The sequence below is a fragment of the Atractosteus spatula genome, chromosome 6 (genome assembly GCF_055471065.1).
Source record: "Atractosteus spatula isolate fAtrSpa1 chromosome 6, fAtrSpa1.hap1, whole genome shotgun sequence".
NCBI classification, from domain to species: domain Eukaryota; kingdom Metazoa; phylum Chordata; class Actinopteri; order Semionotiformes; family Lepisosteidae; genus Atractosteus; species Atractosteus spatula.
This window is the reverse complement of record NC_142711.1, coordinates 15,351,630-15,360,000: the sequence shown is the minus strand read 5'-3', so window position 1 is coordinate 15,360,000 and position 8,371 is coordinate 15,351,630.

The following is an 8,371-nucleotide window of genomic DNA, read 5'->3' as shown; positions in this document are numbered from 1 at the left end:
GTGTATTACCTGTAGTGTTACTTTAAAAAAATCCTAAAAAAAAATAAAGGAAGGTTTCACAACCCAAAACAAAGCTGGGAAAAGTCAGAGGACCTGCTTAGTGTGCAAAACACTTACTTGTAGCGTTGTGGGTACTGAGGTTTAAATGCTATTAGTTTGTGAACAGAATACCCCTATCCTAGTGCATTGTGCCACATTAAATAAAAGCACTAGCAAAAGAGATTCAGAACGCAAAGCTGTGTCAGTGTTCTGTGTAAAAAATCGGTTTGCACATCATGGGAGCTGTTTTTAATAAGCTGCTGAGTAAAGAATATTTTATTCTTCCTGCTGTCAGTAGTATTGTGAACATAGTTGACCCTTACCTGAATGAAAACAGGACGTAAAGGAAGGGTTTCAGAAATCAAACAAAGCTTTATTCCCGTGCTTAAAGTCTGGGTAATTGGAGACTGCGCTGTTCTGCTTCCTATGGTCATATACGGGTTTTTCGCACGAACCCGTATTGAACAGTATTTCTCGCGTTGTGAACGTGTGTACACAGCGGTCCCCGGGTTCCAGTTAGTGCGTAATTACGCATCGATGAAAAACCGGAGGTTTAAAAAAAGATAATTATCTCACTGATAGTTTGATGTACAGGCTGTGGAAATATCCACAAGTCGTGGTCTTTAAAATGCATTTGGTTTGAAGGCGTTCTGTGCTTCCATTGCGAAGATATGGACAAAAGAATATTCGTGCTTGGTCAAAAAAATGTCATAAAAACGACAAAGTGAAGGCTGAGAAAGCATTCATAATGTATTTTATACACAAAGCAAGTGTTCTCCCAACTCTAAGAGGTTTCGTGAAAACGCTACAGGCGTGCCAAAATCGTTTTCGAACTTCAAGCTAACTTTACCCCGGTCACTTGTGAACATCAAAACGCTCTGCTCCGTTTAGCGAACGGAAGCCCGCGCGGGCAGTGTGCGCGAGTTAGGGCTGGCTGATTGCACGGGGCGCCTGGTACCCTGATATGCACCTGTGTGCTGGCTATCAGCTGTCAGTAATGGTCGAACGTTTTGGATGCCAAACGGGGTGCGACAGGAGAACGTAGCAGGTATACTACGCCCTTTAGATGGAAACGGTAACTAATACGTAGCACGACACGAGACTGTACCGTGTACTTCTTTAAATTATTTATTAAATCACTGTTTTTAAAGTGTTTTGCTTTCCACTAGTAAACTAAGTAATCGAGAGCAGAGAGCAACTAAAAAATGCTGCGCAGATTTTTTAGTTGACGGACTGTGGATCGCTTTTCCCAGCCGAACTATGAGATCTGTCTTTCGTCTCCCTGCGATTTGTTACAAGGAGGAAAAAAACGCTTTCAGGCCGTCACTTTGCTTCGCCCTGTTATCAGACACGAATACATGCAATTCGTGTTGAACAGAGAATGTGCAGGTACACGCCTTGGTTAAATACGAAGTCGCCCATCAGCGCGACTGACTCGCTCCACAAGGGTAGGTCGGTCGCCGTCAATACGGGATTGTTTATCGGTCTAATATCAGAAGTACAACAGGCGTGAAAACTGAAGCCTTTTGTTCAGGTGGTTTCGAATGAGAACGCCTTCAATTTAAATCACTGTGAGGAATAGATATTGTAGCGCTTGCGGAGCGCTACAATATCTTATACAGTAAATATCTTATACAGAAAAATCATTTGAATGTTACGCACCTGCGTGCACTCCTGAGTTTTAGTTTTCAATCAACCCCCTCCGTCTTTTGTTCCTCGGTCCAGTGCCCCTTTCCGGAACTGCAGCCCGCTGTCCCCGTTAGGGAATCATAACAGAAATAAACTTACAGAAAAAAATAATGTTATACTATATATATGACAAGGTTAGAGAGCACGGAATGCAGCTACAGATCATTTCCACCACCGCTACCAACAACAACAACAACAAAAATAAAGACTTGACATTAGAACATTGTCTAAAGAAACTAAATGTTCAGATGCATTCGGCCTTGCAGAATAATTCAGGAATTTATTTCTACAGCGTGTTTCGCACAAAGATCTCCTCAAAACGCTGAGCAGACCCCCCCAAGGAAACTCGTTGATATTCAGAGAAGATACGAAATAAATAATGAGAACAGATATAAGCGGCGTTTAAATTCTATATTTCAAAATACGTAGAGCCCACCTGACCAGCAAAAAATGCAGCATTTTAATCTTGCAAACCAGCAACAAATGATCTAGTAAGTACACAACTACATCCACTTAACAAACCCTTTTGTCAATTGTAAAGATCAGAGAACAGCGTTCTAACATTAGTCGAACCCGTTTTTAGCACAGACTCCTTCCTAAACTAGTGCATTCTTGACCAATCGGCACATTGGCACATACATAACAAAAGTATCAGCTGCTGCCCTCTAGAGGTTATTGAAGTTGGGGACTAACGTAAACCACAACTTAAATTTAGTAGCACATCACATTTGAACGTTTCCGAATATAGCGTAAATAATATCGTCACTACGTAATGAACTTATGCATTTGTCGCTTTATAATTATATAAATATTTAACTAAAATGCTTTGCAGAGACATTTATTAATATTAAGGGTTTTTAATACATGGGCTTATTAATAAAAGTGTAATGTATTTTTAATGACTGTATTTATTAGTAGCTGTATGTAGAGCCTTTAGTATGCAATAGTGAATTTTCAGATATCTCGGGAGTGAAGAGAACTGAAATCAATGAAATACATATTTAAATGGAGTGTAAGTCTTAAATGTGTTCTGTCACATCTGGGCGTCAGTTGAACAGATATGTTGTATTTTCAGTCTGATGGGACTCTACATCTTGGTTTTTAGGGGAGATCAGGGATATTGGGGGTTTGGGTGTGCAATGAAGACGCTGTGGAGGCAAATGTAAGTGATGTTACAGAAACGTCAACTTAAAATAACCTTTATTGGCGAATTTTTCCAAGTGAGTTTTTGAACAGTTCTGACAGCTGCTGGCTCTCAATGGACTGGTAGGCAGTGAGAGGAAAGCAAAAGGCTGTTTAAAAATTCCAGTGACTCAGAAAGTCAGGGGAACAGCAATAAACTAAAAATGACCGAAAACCATCTGTTACAGAAGTCTCCTAAGTTGACCTTTGTTGAGCTTCATATCCACTGTATATATTACTTGTAGATGAAATCCACTACCATGTACCATCAACGTATATTGCTATTTCTGTTTAAAAAAATAAAATTGCAAACACTATTGGACTTTATCTGGTACTTTTTGTAACAGTTCACTAACTCCACTGTAAGGAATATGTAGTACATGATTTTATCATTCATTGTTCAACATACTATACCCATAACTAACTCACAACCTCAAAAAAGAGAACATCTACAAATAAAAAAAAATTCTTAGATGAAGTGCAAAAAACGTAGCCCCTAAAGGTATATAAGACTTGTACAAACACAAATGAAGAGTCTCCATATGAATGTTTATCCTTTATCAATGGAAATAAAAGCCCCTATAATCAGATACATTTATTTTCAAAACCATAGCTGTAACACGAGCAGTAAAATGGGAAACAACACCACTGGAAATTAATTAAGGGGAAAAAAAGGGATATAAGAAAAAGTTATATGTTATCGGTCAATCAAAGAGGTGTGGGAAGCAAACTCATCCCAATGCTTTCTTCTCTGTCACTGGTCAGGGGTCTCATTCACATTATTTCAGGACCCATAATGGTGTCGGGCATGAAGCTGCTCAGAAACATGAGAACGAAAGACAGGTCATAGACAAAAGAAGGCCACTGGCCCCATCTGGTTTGTTTGGTTGTCAGTAGTTAATTGATCCCAAGATCAATTGGAAACGTAGAAAATGATGACAGTCTCAATGCGCAATGAGTTATTAACAAATGCTAAAAAGCCGAGAAAGTTCCGTTTTGTTAAGGTTTTGCTTGACACTAATATATCCAATGGATATTTCATGCAGCCCTGCTCAGTGTGAAGGGGGGGGCTTTTTGTCTCTGCTTAGGTTGCTAGGAGATGGCCAGGGAGACAGACATGTATCTGGCCAGTAACACTGAAGAAGATAACTGACCATTGTAGATGACCAGAGAAGTAGAACCACCTGTGCGTGAACTGTCTCAGAGATGAGAAAATAGGTTGCTTCAGTTGATGACATTAGAGTAGCTCAGCTTGTCTCAAGTTCTTGCCATCCTGAAAAATGAATTAGGCATAAACTCTAAGCCACTCTCTGTTGGGAAGACATGTTTAGACACTCCTTCATTCCGGCTATATAACACTTTCTGTATTCTTTCGCCTTGCTGTGAGGGCCCCCTACTTGATGGACTGAATAAGAGAAGTCTCCCAGCACATCGTGAAGTTAAAGCTGATCAGCTTTGCCTACTGGTCGCAGCCTGGTTTAATTGTGTAAGTTCTCAGATCTGGTAGCTTGGATTTCATTTCCCTTACCCTCAGCTTCAATAACATGGCTGGGTAGCTTGTTCCACACTCCTAAAAGCCTTTGTGTAAAGAAACGCCTCCTGTTCTTAGTTTGAAATGCACTTCCCTCTAGTTTCCACTTGTGCTGTCTGGTTTGTGTGTCACTTCATATAACGTAGCTCCTAAACATCAGTGCCAATGTGCTATCGTATGACTCTGTAGAGCAAACATTCATTTCAACTGTCTTAGTGGCCTTTGTGTCTCATCAAGCACTTCTCAGGAGGCGTCTCCAGCTTGTTCCCTTTGGAAAGGGAGGTGCAGCTGTTTGGGTTGACTCTCTTTACCTCTTCGTGCAGCCCAGCAGCGTCTAGCTCTCTCTCTGTCTGCTCAAGGGGTGCAGGGCGGTGGGCGTGTCTGCAAACAGATTGAGGTGTAGCCGAACCGATGGGTTGGGGAGGAAGGTGCCGTCTCTCCATGTTTACACAATGGCACAGCCCAGTATTTGCACTTCTGATCGACATCAGTTCCAAAAGAATTTCTCCACAACACACTCTGATGAATAATGCTAAAATGGTAAAACCTCCAGTGGGCAATCTTTGCAGACAATAGTACTCTATGGTCAGTCTGTAGCGGTTGTGGAGAGTTTTAAATATCTGGGAACAAATATTGATCAGAGGTTGAGTTACACTGAGAATATAGACAACATTTTTAAGAAACCAAATCAGAGGCTGTTTTTAATTCAAAGACTACAGAACTTTAATGTCAGCCAAAATGTAATGGAGATGACATCTAAATGCCTTGTTGAGAGCATCCAGGCATTTAACAGTTTGGTATGGAAACCTGGGGTTGAAAAGCAAAACACAACTGTCCAAGATTATGAAAATGGAAGGAAAAAATATTTGGGAAACAGCAGCCCCAGCTCAGCAATTTATATCATAATACAGTACTCAGAATTGCAAGGAACATCATAGCTGAATTCACACACCCACTCCATTCTCAAGTCATAATACTCCCTTCAGGAAGTCGCTATAGGGCACCAAAGTGAATAAAAAAAATATGTAAGATGTCTTTTGGCCCATCTGCAATCAAACTGCTCAATGAATGTATGTAAATGTAGTCCCCCCACTACCTATTTATGTATCGCATACTGTTGTTGTGATTGCATATACTCCATGTGTGATTTCATGTGACATTTATGTTTTGCTTGTGTGTTGTGTACTTTTATGGGAGCATCTAAAGACAAATTTCCACAGCAGTGGACAATAAAGTATCGATCTATGATGATGACCCAACCTCTTCTCTGACGAGCGATAATGATGACCCAGTGTATACCAGGACAGTGTAGACTTTTTGGTTGCTTGTTGTGACCGGAATTCCTTGATTTTTAATACTAGAAATGTGGAAGAATGAAAAAGATGAATATTCGCCCCGAGTCATAATGTATAACAAGTCCATTGGCCAAGTTAATTCTATAAAAAACTGTATTTGTGAAAAACTATAACAGCAAATTTACTTACATCAAAGGTTACAGGTTTTTGGTGCAAGTAGTCAGGTTCTGTCCATGTTTTTCAGTTCTGTGATACAAAGCGTAATGCAGTATGGAATAACCATCTGGTGTAACAGTCTTTCAGGGCAACACAAAGCGATAATGCCTGTGCTCTGGAGGGTGTGTTCTAAGATACTGGGGCAGCCACTTGAGCAGAGCTCTCGAACTGCTTCCCTTAAGAGTATATGTTGAGACTTGTTGTTAGTATCTCCTCTGATCCCTCACATGTCCTGGCGAAGAATACCTCAGCCTTTTTAACAGGTATTTTCTCAATAATAATTTTCTCACACTCTCAATCAAACGTCTCGATCTATAAAAGATTTCACAGTAAAAGAGTACTGGTTGATGGGCAAGTTCTAACAGTGGATTATGTGCTGAAATAAAGGGGCGATCTGTAATTATAGTGGTTTAGTGTAGTTGTATGTGAGTGGGGTACTGGTTCTGGTGATCTGGACGAGTGACCAAGGGACAGCTGCATAGGTGGAGATGGGGAGGAGATGGAATTGACATCAGTTATGATTATGATTTAGGAGAGCTGAACTGGGCTGGCTGGTGTCACCTCTTCCAAACTTTTGTTGGAAACTCCATTTATCGTTTGTCCCCAAATAAAAAGACACAAGTTGCACACATATCGCCAGACAAGCGTGTGGCCTGTGGGAGCAGATTCATTACTCGAACTGAAATGAATGGAGCAGGAGACCGGCTGAAGAACAGAGGTGCCGAGGGCTGTACCGGGGGATTGTGGGTATCCGTAACTGCACGGGCAAGAGACGACTCAGTTGCCCAAAGTCTCTCACACTCTTGTGTGCGCTGACACCTCTGCCCATAGTCATGTCATGGGACATCAGTCAGAGTGTCATATGTGAATAATGCACTACCATTGTTGCAACAATGCCATCGTTCCAAGTTCAGCGCATTAATGCTGGTCTGGGTCCCTAAACAGAGTGAGAGCACGGAAGGCAAAGACGTTTGGAAGAAGATTGAGCGAAAAGGTAGTGAACATAGAAAGTTACTGTCACGCTCGTAAACCCCTCCTCTTAAGGACGCTCCAGCCGTTCCTCCTTTTGTAATCTCCTCTGGTTCCTGCCCCCCGTCCTATAAAAGCCAGACACTCCTGCAAATCTGGGCTCAGCTTTAGAAGATGGATGCACGTAAGCCCACCTGCCCGCAAGTCCAGGAGCGATTCGACGGCATCGGCTTCACAACGGCGTCCTGACTCTCTGAGTCCAGGACAGGGAGCGTCTGGTCCCATGACCCCCCTTTTATTCCCCAGACCCTTCGCCAGATCCCACTACGGCTTTTAACTCTGTTGGTCTGTGTCTGGATGGATCTTCCGGTTTTGGACATTGGATCATGCTTGGATTTGCTACGGACACGGGCCCTGTTTTCCTTCCAGCCCCTTTGCATGCTATTTTCCCTGTGTTTTCCTCACTCCTCCCCGGATTGTGCTGTCTGCGTAGGGTCCTGAAAGAACGCTTCGTGACAGTTACAACAAATTCTCCATGCAAAGTTTTGAAATGATCAGTGAGAATTATGTTAGGGTTAAGGCTATGTTAAGTAAAAAAAATCAGGATGCCTTCCAATTCATTTTATGGAATCTCACAGTATTAAAGGGCAAGGTTATTTGTGTTCCTACATTGCCATTTCAGTTTATCAGTAAGTGGGCCAGGAGACTGAACTTTATTTTAATCAGATTGTTATACTCATTACAATATCTCCATTTTCAGAATAAGGCAAATGGGGGGGGGGTCACAAGGAGTTAATTGTCTTAGTCGTGTGGACTATCGAAGCCAAGTTAATTGGAGCGGAGGAACAGTTCCTGGCATTAGGACTAAACTTGATGAAAAGTGTTTATCCAAGCCTAAACATTCAGAAGAAAAGCACAGAGTGAGGACAGACATGTGACTGCAGCTCCACACAGACACACAAACACTTGCCACTGAAAGTCTCTGTGACTCCATCCATTACTCTCACCCACCACACTCTGGGATTTCTTAAGTCATAGCCAAGGCTATTCAGTATCAATGTGCGCAGAGAGAATAAAAAATGAAAGGAGCCAGAGAGTCATCAATGCAGGACAGAAACAGAGACTGGACACTACAACACTGCTCGGAGAGAGAGAGAGGATAATATACTGAGAGGGGAATTACTACAGTGCTGTGCTGGAAATGGCTGAGAGGAATATTGAAAGGAATATTGAAAACATCAAATTCAGTCACTGCACCTGTTCTATGCCTCCCCTGTGCTTCAAGTGGAGAGATTTCTACACCACAAACTGCCTCTGATACTCCACAATTTACAATACATGCACATACTACTGTGTGATAGCAACTCACTGAACGTTCATTACTTACATACTGTAAAATTTGCTATGGTTACAGTTCTTAAAGTTGACCATTATACATGTACATAGTAAT